The sequence below is a fragment of the Varroa jacobsoni genome, unplaced genomic scaffold (assembly GCF_002532875.2).
Source record: "Varroa jacobsoni isolate VJ856 unplaced genomic scaffold, vjacob_1.0 scaffold_233, whole genome shotgun sequence".
NCBI classification, from domain to species: Eukaryota; Metazoa; Arthropoda; class Arachnida; order Mesostigmata; family Varroidae; genus Varroa; species Varroa jacobsoni.
Window position 1 is genome coordinate 42,745 of NW_019213135.1, and position 15,885 is coordinate 58,629.

Sequence of the window (15,885 nt, forward strand, 5' to 3'; positions counted from 1 at the left end):
GGAAACCACTTCCCGTTATCTGTGTAAACTCTGTATTACAAACTGTCATTGCAGCTGCGTGTTGTCCGCTGTCGGGCGAGATGCTCAGAGACGATGAAAAGCTGTGTCTCCTTGTGCTTTTCTATCAGCTTATAGAACATCCCGACCCCTTATTCTTGAACAAATGCCATAAATTTAACACATCTACCGATACTTATATGACTACAGTTCATCTTCTCGGCCAATGCACGAGTTGTTTTCGGGCTATCTTTCCTCAAAAGTACTTTTGGACGGTCCTCATCGACCTCGAATGGCCGACCAAGATGGTGGCGCTCTTCAGTTTCAAGATACCAGTTTTGAACTTCGCGAACCATTGTTGAGTATATCTCTATGACATATAGTCCATACAGGACACAGCACCAATGTCCATCCCACATTCGTTCCATAGCTTTTTGAAACACAAGCAAAGTTCCAGCTAGTGCATGCTTAATTAACAACAGGCCCATGAGGTAAGATATCACTTTTGGTTAGTACGTAGACAATCGAGCATAAAAAAGGACGTTCTAAATAAATATAATCAAAGGCGCATTTCAGATTGTTGTGCCCAACGTGTGTGTGCCGCCAGACATGCTTACTCGTTTAGTTAAACGTTTGAGGAAGGAACTATGTTATGGACATGTTGTTCGAGTGGCCTACCTTGATACAGTGACTGGGAGTATACGTTTCGTATCACGCACGTCTAAACGCTTTCTGCAAAAAGTTACACTATTTATTGTCTTCCTTTTCATTAATCTAGGTTTGGAATAACACCTATGAAATGTCGTATCATTGCTTTTATCCTTCAGGCACTAAAGTTATAGACTTAACTATGAACAGGAAATGAAAACGAACCTTCAGACCAGATGTTATCTTAACGGTAAGGCGGCTGATAAGAATCGAAATCAAAAGGCTCACACGGACTGATGAATAGCTTTAACGGTAACGTGGCAAAGAAATACGTGACACATATCCTTAGATGTTAGGTACCAGAGGTGACTTGTCATATGAGTATAGATCAGTTAGTTTTTCTTTTATCTCAACTCTTGTCTTGAGCTGTGTCAAGGGAACTTTATTATGTTAAGCCTAATGTATCGAACGTATAAAAACAGAACGGCAACATTGTTCCTACTGCGTAATAACTGTTGTTGCTTTACATCTATGTATAGCTTTCAAATTGTATTGTACCATTTCTGCGACCTGTTTATCTTCACCTGATTTTTCCATGTATGATTGAAGGCCTTTAGGTAAACATTGAGGCCACATGGGTGCGATGGCATGCGAAAGGATTAAGTGTAATGAAGGTGACAGGACAGCGTTTAATTAGTTGGCGTACACACAGTCTACACTGAATTAAAACATGTGAGAAGGTGACTGCTTTTGTAGAAAATTAACTTTTTTTCGCCAGTATCCTTTCGTAGTCGATGGCATTGAGCAATGAAAACAAACCAGCTCTCTCTTAGCTGCCAATATGTTTTGTCCTGCCGTTCCCATTCCCTGTAGTCTATTCTAGGCTGTCGATCTCGATATACTGACATACTTGATCGCCACTCGGGCAACGGCGAAATCCTATGAGCGCAGTGGACTGCAGTGAGCTGACTTGGAACGCTTACTTCAGAGCGACGGCTGCGAATACAGGGCAACACTTATCTTTACTTTTCTCTCTCTTCCGGCAGCCCAGTAGCGCTAACTCATTGCGGCTCGATCTGCAGGCAGGCTATCCCAGGCAAGAAGCAATTGGACTGGAGCGCGGGCCCTATCTCCGGTATCAGTCTTCAGCGACGACCAGCCGGCGGAGTGAGAGTGCGATTGCTTGCGTGATCTGCGTAATTAGGGTAGATGGCCGTTTCCCAGAGTTAGCGCTGTCTGTTCGACTCCTTTAAGCCGCCCTGTCCTAGTCCCCCGTTAGACCAGCCTCTGCTCTTTCATTCGATTGCCTTGCTCCTTTTTGGACCCATAACGTATTGGCTGCATCTTTCTGCTCCGAGGCTTCTCAGTTCTCAAAAGCTCCATACGCCCTGCTCCCCGTCGCGCAATCATTCCCTCTCTTCAACTTCATGTGAGCCATGCGCGCTAGCACAGGACATTGGCAGCTTCCTTCTATGTTGGTGGTGGTCATGCTAGCCAACGTGGTTGTGGCACTCACACTGCTATGGTTCTAGCTGCAACAATAGCAATAATTTCAGACAGCATAGACTAATTGTCGTTCCTTCTCGTGGGGGAACCGCCTTCAACAATACCATTATGTCGAAGCATAGCTACTTGAAAAGAACAGGGCTGAATTGCGTTCAAATATTCGGCTTTATTTGAAAGCGAAAGACTCAACCTGCCTACCCAGCACCGCGACAACCGGCAAGTCGAACGCTGGTAAAGAAAAGCGTTCATACGGGGTGCAGAATGCCGCGCTACTAATTTAAAACACAACAATCATTTGTAGACGTTATATTTTGTATACTATTGTACTTTCAGGCCGAGAAACCCTGGAGCCAAGTATGATAATTGTGTATATGTTGACTGGAAGGAGTATGCATGTTTGCGATATAGAAATACAGAAGTCAATTTAAAAACATACGCAACATAAGACACGCATGGGAACCTCTGGGGTTCAGGCGGTCATTGTTAATTACCAGTGTTGGCACGTAATAATGAAGGACACCGTTTCGCTAGCTTAAGAGCACTGCATTGAATACAATATCATTTTCTAGGCTCACGCACATATACAAGATGTGTGTTTTCAGCATCGTAAAGCCCTTTGAGTCTCACATAGCGACCTGAGCAGATGTTCTAGAGAACAGGGAATCGGATTTTCTTTTCATAGTATTCCGGTCCTAGCGTTTTCAACGAGAACAGCTACTTCGCCCTATTGATTTAACTGAGTTTCACAAATAATCATAGTGACAACTATTGCGTCTATGGGAATTAAGCTTATCTTGAGTCGCACATAGAGACTATCTCAGCCTGTAAACAGTCAGTGCCTACTTAGCTGTTTCTCTGCTTTATGCTGCTATTCTAGTGTCGAGAGCTATACTTTAATCTGTGGACTATAATTTATAAACCGGACTAGATGACGACTCACAATGATAGACGTCAAACTGGCTAGAATCAATTGTGTGGGGCCAACTGGGATCCCCGTAGAGCTTACAACTGCGTCCGATCCCACACCCGCACATCTTAACTCGTTGTACAATCCTGTTGCTACTTCGGTGGGATCACCTAATTTTGCGTAAAGGAACGCTGGATACATGCAGAAAAAGGAGGTGAAATACTTTCGGCTAGCGTCTATGGATGCGTCTATTTTCGTCTATTCTATGGATTTGTCTATGGTCTCGCTGCATGCTGTCAGACAACAACAACAACGGGACCAGAAATATCTTGCACATCGCACTTCCTTTGAAAGGGTGCGATGACTCTTAACTCACTGTTTTCTAGCGGGCGCCCCTGGATTCTAGCACTTCCTTCAACTGCCGTTTGAGAAGAGAAACATGAGCTCGTGTAACGCAGAACTAAATCACCTGGAGTAAACGACTTGCATATACAGGCGGCTGCCAAAGGTAGATTATTTTCTTCTTAATCACTAGAGGCTCGCTTATTGCGTTTCCAATGAGACCTATATGCGCATGCGCTCATTCTGAAAACCTCGTTCGCTTTCAATTCAGTGTAAATCCGATGTATTTTCGCGCTGATTTGTCGGTTTCATAGCATATCGGTATCATTACCCTACAAGCAGAAATTGTCTGTTGGCAATCTATCTCTTGACTGTCCATATATTGTTGAAACAATTGTTGATTGTCAGGTTACGTCACAAGTGCATACGTCACACAAGTATATCCTTTTACAGGCCACATAGGGCAATCAAAATTATTCAGTCCTGTTGTAAAGCGAACGATTTGCAACAGCCAGAAACGACGCCGACTTCAAAAATCAATATTAGCTCTAAACCATGTCCCTCTATAAACATTGGACTGCTGAGAATAATATAGTGGGCCTGTTCTCTTTGACAGGAATTTCGCAGTCCCTTTGAGAAACCATGAGAAAGTTGGGTTATGGTACACTCTGGCTTATCTCAAGTGGGGTGATTCAATTGCAAAGTAATTTCCGGAGTCCAAGGACCACTGCCTCTGTAGAGTTCACCAGCTGTCATGACATTGGCAAAAACCTTTTAAATATCGAGTTTATACTGTGTATGTTGTAAAAAACCCGTTTTCCACCTAATAAATGGTAGAAAATAGATGGGCCTATGAGAAATGCAGAAAAGCCAAGCGTCGTGTTTAGCAACAATACTACTGCCGACTCGATATTTAAAATGCGGCTAAAATTTTGCCATTGGATAGCCGACGAAGTATTCATGTGGGTTATTATATGGGATAGATCAGTACTTTCTGTTCGAATGTCGTGCTATGAAGAACCAAAAGTCACCATTTTGAACTCTAATTTCGTGTTCTCTAAAGCTATACCATTAGAAGACAACCGATTTTACAAAAGTGAAGACGTTACACTGTAAAGTGATTTGGAGTCCGTATCCAATAAGCTATTTCAGAGACTGGAAAAACAGAAAACACAATCACATACTCAGCCAATGTTTTATTAAAGAATCATAATAAGAATAGGAATAATAATTGCGTCTAAATGCTAAAATTGCTCTGATTGTCTTTTTTTTTCCAGACAATCATTAGTGCTCTATAAAACCAACCGCTCTAGGTTGATGGTACGGCCATAGCAGCCCATCTTTTTTTTTTGGGGGGGGGGGGATATGACACAGGAAGTTTTTATTTTTTTCTACAAGGTTGTAGGCACCCTTAGGCCTGAGGGCAAATGGTTCTTTGAGAAACACGCCGTTCTTCTCTCTCGTTCCAGCTGGTGTTCTCGACTGTCGCATTAAATTAGTTGTGTTTTATATAGTGTTATCCTTTTCTAGTGTATCCACAGAGATAGATGAAGACCTCCTTGATTGCTCGGGGTGGAGCGATAAACAGGCAGTAGATTATTGTTTTTACTGCAGGAAACATTTTTTGACCAGACACACAAACCTCTACAATGAAAGACTGGGTTGGAGGCACCGTAGGTAAACATTTCGTGTTACAAAATTGATTGCGTATTTGCTGTAATCCCGAGTAGCTGTTGGCGCTGAGGTTTCTATTTTTTTATTGACAGTAATATTTGTTAAGAAAGTACAAGCTGAGGAAAAAGGGACCATAGAGGTAATCTGCACAGCTTACCTCGAAATAGTATACCTTACCAAAAACTTGCCCTTTATGGCTAAATGAATGACCGAAACGTTCAGTTCCAAACGACAAGCGAGAAAACAGTGCCCACTTCAGGACTGAAATAAAATGGTGTCGATATCGTTCGCTTTGTTTACTACGACGATCGTGAATAACTTGTTGGAATGGACTTCAGAACTGTTGAAATTTTTATCCGCGCCGGAAAATTCAAATCGCGCATGTAAAAACGAATAAGGGGTGAAACTATGACATATTAGAACCTTTTCGGTGCAATCAATAAGCAAGCGATGGTTGGCCAATGTTGCGGGCCGCAGGCAAAAGGAGTTAACCACAGCACTAAACAGCGTTATGTCATAAAATCTGGAGTCGTTGTTATTCTTTTGGAAATGGGCCAGCTTGCTGAAGGAGCTTTAATACTACGGTAAAAAAACGGTGCGTAACGGGCATGTTGGAATTTACATGCTTTGCCTGATTAACTGTCAAAAGTTGAGCGGCTCCATCGACGAAGGCCTGAGCTCTGCTTCTACTTAGCCACGTACCTGCCATCTCTCGATCTTAAGCTCATCTGAAAAGAAGACACTTGGTCTGCACTTTTAGTCGCTACTAGCAGGATCGCGGGAAGGGGTCATCGGCGAGCTTAAAAGTAGCTTCATTTTCTGATGTCATCTTGCTACTAGACCGAGCTGCCGGGACCTTATTGGAATTCCACTTTTCAGCTCGGCGTTGATGCCACTAGTCGAATTAGCACGATTGGGTAGCCCAGCAGGGCAAATACCCGATTAGGTGTCACGGAAAGCTGGTGGGGGCTTGCGGAACGCATGAACTGGGGAAGCAACGCTGGGCAGATGCTGTAGTGACCGGAGTCACTGCAGGCTGCTTAGCGAGCTAGCCAGTGTAGTAACGTGCAAGCGAGCCCTTGCCACTTGGGCTCGTATTGAACGGCTTGCGTTTCAGACCGAGTTCCTCCAGCCAAGGAAGCAGATTTCTGACTAGGCGGTAGCAGTCGTGAAGGTGGGTGGTAGAAGCTGCTAGGTGTGCTAGGGGGGCAGCTCCAAGCGCCGAAATAAGAGGGAACGAAGTGGAAATTGGACGCAGCGCACCGGACGGGATGGGGGTATTCTCAATTAATATGCAAATTCAGTGTATTTATGCCCAACCATACGTCGGAACAAGGTGCTTAACGCTTCGCCAGTGTATAGCGCGTATACAGACTACACAAGCTTCCTACAGAGAGCGCGCGGCAGCCGAACACCGACCCGATGCGCGTTCGATATCCCCTCTTTTACCTGTCTCTCCTCTGCCCTCTTCTCCAGCACCGAAGTTGCCTTCATCTTTTCTCGTCCAAGAACAAGAACTGCTGAGCGTTCTGCCACTGGCAACAGAGCCCGATACGTAAGAAAGGGCCTGCAGAGCTAAAGGGATGGGGATCCGGGAATCGCAACTAGAATCACTGGCGCGCCTGTCTCAGGTAGCTTGTGTCATGGTCCCCCACTGAGAGGCAGAGGAGAAAGGGTCCGACAGAATTAGCAGCCGAAGGTTGGATCGGCGAAGAACAGCATTAGTAGCAGTGATGACGACTCTGCAGCCGCCGGAAACCCGAGTTCAGTCTAGTCAATGCGATACGCCCACCCCATTCCTTCTTGCACACTCTCTAGAACTTTCTGCTTAAGCTAAAAGCTTGTCTCAAGCTTTGCTCTCCAGCTGAGGGAAGATAGGAGCCATATTTGCTGGCCGCTGGTACTGCTAGAGCCAAAACAATACACATGTTCCGTTAAAATAGGGGGCCAGCTTAAATTTAAACCCAGTTTCGCCCTTTGCCAGTTTTCTTTACTTTGTAATCATTTAACAGTGGTAAAAATCCACCTAGATGCAGTTGGTCGATGTATTTCTTCGTAGAGGACAACGATGGAACGGATCTTTTATAGAAAATTTTTACAATAACATTTGTACAGCATTTGAGGTGAACGTCACAGGGAGCTTATTTCATTAGTGCTAAAAAAAAAGGCACCTCACAGCAACGTTGCATGTACATCAGTTCACTGATCGTGCATTTGACTTATTTACCTAGGGAGCATTTAGGACGAAAGATCTGATGACTAAGTACATACAGCTGTATGTATTGCTTAAAGGAAAAAATGTTAATCGATATCTTCCTGTTTTTGGCTTGATGCACCTTGTGCATTGTTTTGAAGATTATATTCATAATAGCGAAGTCAGTGTGAGGTGATTTAGATAAATAACGCCATCGGCTTCGTTTCGCGGTTTCCAGTCATTGTGATTCATTTCTGTAGAACGGATTCAGCTGCATGAATCGTGCTGTCTATGCTGAGTCCTTGACGTCCTTCCTTCCTGAGAATCTATTTCATCCCCACACAGAGAGGCAACATGGAACCCTCGAAAACCTGTTTCGAAACAATTACGACTCTTTGTAAATCTAGAAATAGCTTCGTTTGTTTTTTGGTGCATGGAAGCACGGCTAGAACGTGTATATCATCACGTACAATGATTTACCCGTAATAATTTACGCCTGCGTCACGCTATACAAATACAACGCTTTCTATCATATATGTAGCTTGCACGTGTTACAAATTCGTCTGTTTTCATTGTAAATGATTTAACAGTGATGTCATTAAGACGTCTTCTCACATCGCTTCTTCAATGATATTATCTACATTGTCTGATGCATGTACGTATCCTGATAGGATGGTTCCGCCAAATGATTTATCAGGTATCTATCTAATGTTTGCTTACACGTAGAGCAGCTTGACGGCAACTCGAGGGTTCCAAAAAAAAGTCGAAGTTGGATTAAGCTCATCCGAAGTTTACTGAATGAATAAAGTGAACTCAAAAAACACGGTTTGATACGAGCTCCAGGAGGTCCGGTTTCCACGTCCGGTTCGTTACTCGAAAGAAATTTATTCGAGAAGATGCTTACTTTTTCTTCCATAGGTGCTATAGAAGAAATTGCTTGCCGGTCTACAGTATTGCATTCTATGTATATATATTGAACGACTTGCGTGTTTCATGTCATTGTTGATCACGTTCTTCTATTGCTGGATGAGTGAGCTTCAGCTTTGTTCTATTCAAAGCGATATTTCCCGTTAGAATGAAGCGCCAAAATAAAAACCCCATTCAGGGCCTCAGCATTAGGCAACAATTTTCTGTAGCTACGACGATTCCAGCAACAATGTATTAAAATAGCACAAGTATGAAGTTTTCTCCGTCTTCAAGTTTGCATGTCGCCTGCTATGTTAAAATGATTGGCCGCGACAAAAGAGCCAAAAATAATTGTGTGTATAACTACCGATAATACGGCATGCGGAAGGCAGTGGCCGAAACGTTGCTCGCACTGCTCGTAGGATAATGACTGTTATAACTATAGCTGGCCTGACAGGCCCTTTGAATCAGGAGAGGGTTATGCCTCCAAGGCAGGTTTCTATTAAGATAACTCGCCAGCTAAGCTGAGCTGTTCGACAGCCTTTCCAGTATGACATAGCTAGTCTTTACCGCCGCCGTTACGACCGTCGTAGTTTCTCTTTCAAGGGTTAGACAAGTTGAGATGAAAGATATAGCCTCAAGCTTGTTTCGCCTGCTTTGCTAGTTCAAATTTTGCATGTCCAACATCTCGATGTAGAAATAATCTGCCCTTGCAACGGCTAGATACAGATGCGTCCGATACACAACGAAATATGCGTATCTATTATGTGTATATATATATATATATATATATATATATATATATATATATATATATCGCGTACACAAGGTTTTGATTCAATCGCTTAAGATTGTTACCAATATTTCATCGTCATCGCATTTTGAAGACCGCTGCTTGCCAAAAGTCTGTTTTAATTAACGTCGCTAATGTTTTTTTTTTTTTAGTGAAACAAGCTAGATGTAGGGTTTTATACCACAATCGTATATTAATCTTCAATTTATCCAAACTTTCATTCATGTCTGTTAAGTATCAGGCTGAAAGCATAGAAGAAGAAGCCCGATATGACTGACACATACCTAATTTGAATGAGTGATAAAAAGACGCTCAGGTGTCCATTCAAAATTGGCCGCATCACAAAGAGACGTTGTCTTTACAACCTCTAGTTATCACATCAGGATAGGACAGATTTCAGATTACACGAGCTTAATATTATTAGAACTTTCAGTAACAGATACAAAAAACCTAATCTCATATGTAAAATAGATGTTATCTTGCTGCATTTTTTGTTTTTGTTTTCGATTTGTACTCTTTAGTCTGAAATCGTTCGCACAAATACCATCGCTTGGACTTTCAAGAGGCGAACCGCAGTGAAGCATAAAATAAAAAATTGAGGCAATTTACGAATACGACTTTCTTCTTGAAGTTACAGCAGCGAAGACAGGTCGGCGAAGAAACCTTGTATTCGGCGAAAGATACACTGTTGCCATCGGTTTCAAAGAAATCTGAACGAAATTTACAACTCGAAAAGCCATCCCGTACAAGACCCGGCGGGCCAGAAACAAACCCATCCGACAGATGTTTGCACATAGACTGAAATGAAGCCCATAATTGTCCAACTCGGTCGACCTGGTAAGGTACGAAGTTGGACAAATGCCCCATGAATTGAGCGAGCATATACGTTGCGTCTCTTTGTTCTTAAGAGGCAACACTGGCCCATCCTGTGACTTGTGGTGAAAAATTGATCTTTTAAGATAGATAGTCGCCGATATGCACATTAGTGCGTGTCTGATGGGCAGCACCCTAAAGCAAACCTGCGATCATAATAATTTATGGGTTTGTTTTGTGATATAATGGAGGTGTTATTCGTTACCGATTTTTTTTTTCTTTTTTTTTTTTTTTTATTAATAAAGGCTAGAGTGCGCTTTGAGGATTTAAAGATGATAACCAAGATCCGGACAAAGTTGCCAAAATCAGTGAACAGAGGTAAACCATTTCTAGGATATGATAATTCCAAACCGCGAGGGTCACGGTAACAAAATGCAAAAGTTACACTCGGGAGCTTTCTGTCATCCATTGTTCTCATCTGCCATTACTCAACTGTCTTCAACTTCTTAATGCAAAAAGCGTTCAAACCCCCAACATAACGTTGAAACCGTTTTTCGAGGCTTTATATAGACCTTCTCGCCCTAGATATCTACAGTCATCAACGGGGTAAATAACCTACCTTTCAGACAGCAGTGGGTCATAGAAAATAATCGTACATACCCTTCAGGTAAACTAGGAGAACCATGCATAATAAATGAGAATTTATCTCGCATTTTCACACTCATAAAAATACAAATAGTAGCAAGCCGTATAATATGAAAATGACTGCATTTCAAACGCTATTCAAAGATCTTTGATGAAGTTCTCGGTCCTTCATCGTTTTATTTACATTTTAAGTTATTATGATAACACAAAAATTATACGCCCTCTAGGCTCGACCGGTACCGAGTATTATTGATGCTGTTTGTGTCTCACTTGGGTCGAAAAATGCCATACTGCACACGTGTATTCAACTTTTGACAGAGTTCGCCCGCATCTGATATTGACCCAATAGACTTTGAAAAAGCAAATTTCTATATGAAGATATTTATACATTCGCCGTGACATAGCACCCCGCCGGCGACGGGTAACTGTAATTGATACGTTCTAGGTATAAATGTGGAGGTAGTTGTTGGGGTTAAAAAGAGGGAATTACCTTTAATAGTTTTTGTTAATACTAGCAACAGTGTACACAGGTAACTTTGCTTTCAGTTTAGTATTAATTGCAATAGCGTTCACCGGCGTTTTTAATGACAAATATCTTATTATTTATATAGACATAAATTTAAATTTTACGAACTTACTTTATATTGAGCTATACGTAATGATATTATACACATTTCTAAAGGAATACATCACGACGACTCTTCAGTTCACTTTATCTCTAGACGTACCTTTTAGGCGTTTCTTTAGAAAGTGCCAACGAACAATATGATGGTATAAAATGGTAAAACATCCTGCAAAACAATGTATCAGCTATAGGTGAACGACGTGTGTTCATCTGATTTCGAGATCAGCATTCATTATGCGTTAATGATCACGCACCCCCTTCCGGTTTAACACGTGCATTCGTCTCACGCAAGTATATTCTTCAAATTCTGCTTGCGCACGCCAACGCACGCATTCAGTTGTTATAAATGAAATCCCTACCACTAAAGTAATCGCCAGTGAACTCATCCACCTGACCTTTCACTTTTCCGTCACTCACTCTCTCTCTCTCTCTCTCTCTCTCTCTCTCTATATATATATATATATATATATTCTCTAGGAAGCAGTAGATATATATGTCTGCTGCTTCTTAGAGAACTGAAACAGAGCGACGCAGCAGTTTTGTGCTAATAAACCGCCACGTCGCTCTTCGGAAGCAGGACAGAGCTCCAAGGGGGTTACTGGTAGGGCGCGAGCGCCCCCCTTAAACGGCCTTCCTTTCTTGTCTCACTTCGCCTTGTATAATCGTGGACCACGAGAAGAGGCAAAGGGACCTTCAACTGTCGGAACGTGGGGGGTATTGGTTAGTCGGTTGGTTGAAAAAGAGGAAACTGTGCTCGTTATCCCGCAGCCAAAGTGCCGCGTCATCAGTGCGGAGTCAAGATGATATCCGGAGCGGTGGCAAATGAACGGCAAGTCTAGGGCTGCTATGCGGTGGCCGGTGGCTGGTGGCTGATGGCACCATGCGACTACTGCGGCTACCGTCGAGGTGAACTTTGAAGGTGTAATGAGGAAAACCTTTCTTGATTCTTCAAACAATCTTCTTCTTCTTCTTCTTCTTCTTCTTGACCCTGTCGCTGCCGTCGTGATTCGATCAGGCAATCACCCAAGGAGGCAGCGGCCATCTAACAAAGCAGCTCTAGGACCCCCATGGGCACTCGGTTGGCCGCGTAGCGTCTCTCCACAGGTTTCCAGTACCAGTGGCCGATTGCTTGCCAGTGTCTACCGTGCCATATGTCCGTCGAGTTTTCCATCCTGCAGCAAGATGAATCCTCTCACCTTCGCGAAATAGGGCTCGGTTAAAGTTAATGGGCGGTATCGTTATAGGAAGAGCTTCCGGGCTAGCATCTTGCTTGAAACCATCCCAAACGGTAATGGTTCCTGCATTTCAAGAAGAAAATGGACGGTACGTTACTTAGTTAGCATGCAAAGTGTTACATCATATAGGTGGCGAAGCATCGATTCAGATGCATAAACTATCTGCCACGTTGGAAATAAATAGCTAATCCTAACTTATAAGCGACATATCATAGACAATCGCAAGTAAACCTTCCACTCGTAGTTCTTGTTTGTCTGACAAAGGATCTGTCACACTCTGATACGCTCATTTTAACAAAAATAGAAATATTATGCTTGCTATTCATTCAGTAAACGCCAATGCGTCAATTATAAGTAGTGAATGTAGGTTTCAAGCATCAAAAATCATCTGAGGGGTGGGACCATTTCGTACATAAAGCCTTAGAAAGAACTAATACTTGTCGCGTATGATAGTATTGCATATATTCTGGCAAGCAGACGTCAAAAAGCCGCTTCAAAAGTATGTTTGCGTGTAAAGAAACTATATGTTACCGACAACCGGAAAATGGCAACTGGCGCTCAAATTCCGGCGCTAGCGTATGGAAATCCTGCCACCGAATGTTTACCGAATATTATTCATATGATATCAACATAGTGTGTTGAATAATAAATACGAGATCGAATTAAGTTAGGCCAAACGAAAGTTACTGAAGGGAAGCTTAGTCCAGACGGATAGATCACTTGCCATTGCCCCCAATGTTCATTTCGCAAAAGCGTGTATAATGCCGGCCACTGAAGGGAGGCTAGATATATGTCAGATCATGTATTTGTAGTATCTTCTACCTGAATCACGGCGAGAAGTAGAGTGATGATTCCAATTATTCTACCACAAGCGTCCAAACTGCTACGACTCCACCTGCGCTTGTCAAATTTCTCCTTCGTATCTCACAAACAAACACTATCATCCCCATGCCCCCTCACAGACCTTCTTGTCTTCATAGTAATCTCCACACAAGAACTCAAAATGAAGGACTCACGTCAATACACATGAATTGAAGGAAAGGGGATGGATTCGCACACCAGTGGCGAGTACATCATTTCGAATAGTTTTAAAGGGCAGACACAGCTAACCCATGAGACGTAGGGCGAAAAAGATCAGGGCCATATCGAGATTGTAGGGGAGCGGTGCAGGAACTTGGCACTCGTCCTGCCTAAAAATAGTGTCCATTCATCGACATGGCTTGATGATGTTGGTCGATCTCTCACAGAAATATTGGCTGTAAACATATAGGCTTTACCTAGGCGACTGCTTTCAGAACAGAGAAGTCGAGATAGGGAGTGCGAAATAACGAAAGTGAGAGAGGACGAGCGCGATGTGTGCAGCGACGGTATTGCTGCCATCATGAATATAATCATCGTCATCATCGGTGCCACTCTCTCTTCGCGCAGGGGCAGCAGCCGAGTTTGGGGGGCGCATCTCCGCATGAAGAAGCCGGCTCGATGTTCGGCTACCAACTGTTGGCGGATGGCAATAGGGGAAGCGCGAGCGCAACCACGAGTCGCATTTCACTCGCACTTGTTCGCTGTGTACCTCACCGTACATTTATTGTAGCCTAACATTCTACGGAGATCGCGGCAGCAGCGATGGCGACGGCAGCGGACAGGCAGGTGAGAGAGCGCCGGATCTGAGCGGCGGTTGAAGTTGAAGCACTTCGACCGACCAGCGAGCCAGGCCAACCACGGTTCGTGAGGGAAGCTGCTTGAAATATGCTTTCTGTACTATGAGTTTTCACTCCTCCTGATTCTCTGCGTGAGTCCGTGCGTGGGTGCGCTAATCGTGCACGCATCTCTCTGTTAAATGCAGTAGTAGCGGCTGGGAATGAGACGAAGAGAGGAAGCTGCCCGCCAGTCAGCGCTCGGCGCTTGTTCAAGTCCGTATTTTCGTTAACGAGTAGCACTGCTTCTGTCGGTGATGATTAGGATGGGCTGGTCTCCTCCGTAGCAGGCAAGCTGATCCAGGCAGACGACCACGATAGCCGTAACCCCCCAGCACCAGCACCGCATAGAATTTGCTACTTCTCTTACAGCTAGACAGGGCCAACGAAAGGATATCGATGGTGTCGCTATAGCTGTGCCTGATGCGCTGTAGCCAACCCGACCCAGTTCGGTCCGCGGCGGGCTGCGTGCTCACCTCTAGGAACGTTTGAATAGCCGCCACTACCTGCTGCAATACCTGAACTACACAAAGGTTCATCGCAAGCCTTCAGATAGCTACGAAGGGGACGGAGGACTGAGATTGGCGGAGATCTACCACTGTAGCGTTCCCGTTTTCTCGTGGGAGACAGTCTAATTTTAGAGTTCCAAGCCAATGAAAGAAGTAGGTTTCAGTCAGCTAGGTGTACAGAGTCTACGGGTAAAATCTCGGTGATACCACGCGAGGGCGAGACAAGCTCGTGGACGCAGTGTAAACGCTAACGAGGGTTTGCTCTTGCCAGGACAAGATTTCTGCCGGTATGTACGTGCGACACCTTCGTGTACTTGGCGGGATCGTTCTATAATATTCTCCTCTGTGGATGCGCAGAACTAGCTTTACTCGACGTTTGTTGTGCAGACAACATTTATGTAACCAAGATCCGTCTACATGCTTCGCTACCGTACAAGCACGGCAAGCATTTTTTATGTGTGCCTTTCGAAAGGCCAGATGCAAAGTTAAGGGCGCCCCACTGCATTGACAACCAATATGGCTAATAGATATAATGAATAAAGATATATATAAATCCATAACGAAGAGGAAATCAAACATACGAAAGTAATCAAAATCATTGAAAGCGGCGCTAAACGTTACGCAAAGGGGATTACTTGCCAAGTTTTTGACAATATTCCTTAGTCTCCGACACCATTGTTAGGCCGGATAAGGTTCGACTAGGCGATCCTTTATAGCAGGACACATATGTACAATTAATGGGTTGTATGAATCTTGCAAGTGCGCGTGATTTTTCCTGCACTCACCTGCAAGGGTCGACTGATCGACATGTTCATTGTAGCACTTTCAGTTAGCGCCCGCGGCCTGCTTTATAGCAGCCGCATAGTGATGGCTGGTGGCGCTCGGGGAACCGCAGGTTTGTGCTTCTTTCCCTGCAGCTCCCGCTACGACTGCCCGGCGTTCTCCATCTTGTTGTAGAAGTGCGGCGGTCACAGCAGAAGAGACAACCACGGCATTAGCAATGGCCGTGGCTGCGACGGGCATCAGTAGCCGCAACAGCAACGCAGAGAACGTGCGCGGAATAAAACACCGAGCGCATTCAATTCGCTCACACATGCGCCCCCAAGCTGGCGGCGGCAACGCTGGTGATGGTGATCTTGAGGACGGCTTCAACTCCTTGGGCCGATTGGCTGTACCCCAGTGCCAGAAAGGAGGGTTCGGGTGTGTGTAGGAGCCTACTGGTCGGCCGCAGAAAACAACTTCTCCCTTCCTGTCTGCCGACATAGTTGCCCTTTTAGTAAGCTTCTGCGTCGATATGCCGGACTGTGTGTATTCGTGCTTTCCCGAAAGATCGCCCGTACATATTTCAGTGTGCGCCGCTTTCTTTTTTCCACGGGGGTGTAGATGCGGCAACATCA

At 44.1% G+C, this 15,885-nt stretch overlaps 1 long non-coding RNA gene across 1 annotated transcript; it reads right to left on the bottom strand.

Moving 5' to 3' along the window:
- Positions 1 to 10,562: 10,562 nt before the first annotated feature.
- Positions 10,563 to 13,441, bottom strand: LOC111273866 (uncharacterized). Its single transcript, XR_002688082.1, has 2 exons — positions 13,108 to 13,441; positions 10,563 to 12,348 (listed from the first exon to the last, which is right to left on the bottom strand). It is a non-coding gene; the product is annotated as an uncharacterized LOC111273866 (long non-coding RNA).
- Positions 13,442 to 15,885: the final 2,444 nt, after the last annotated feature.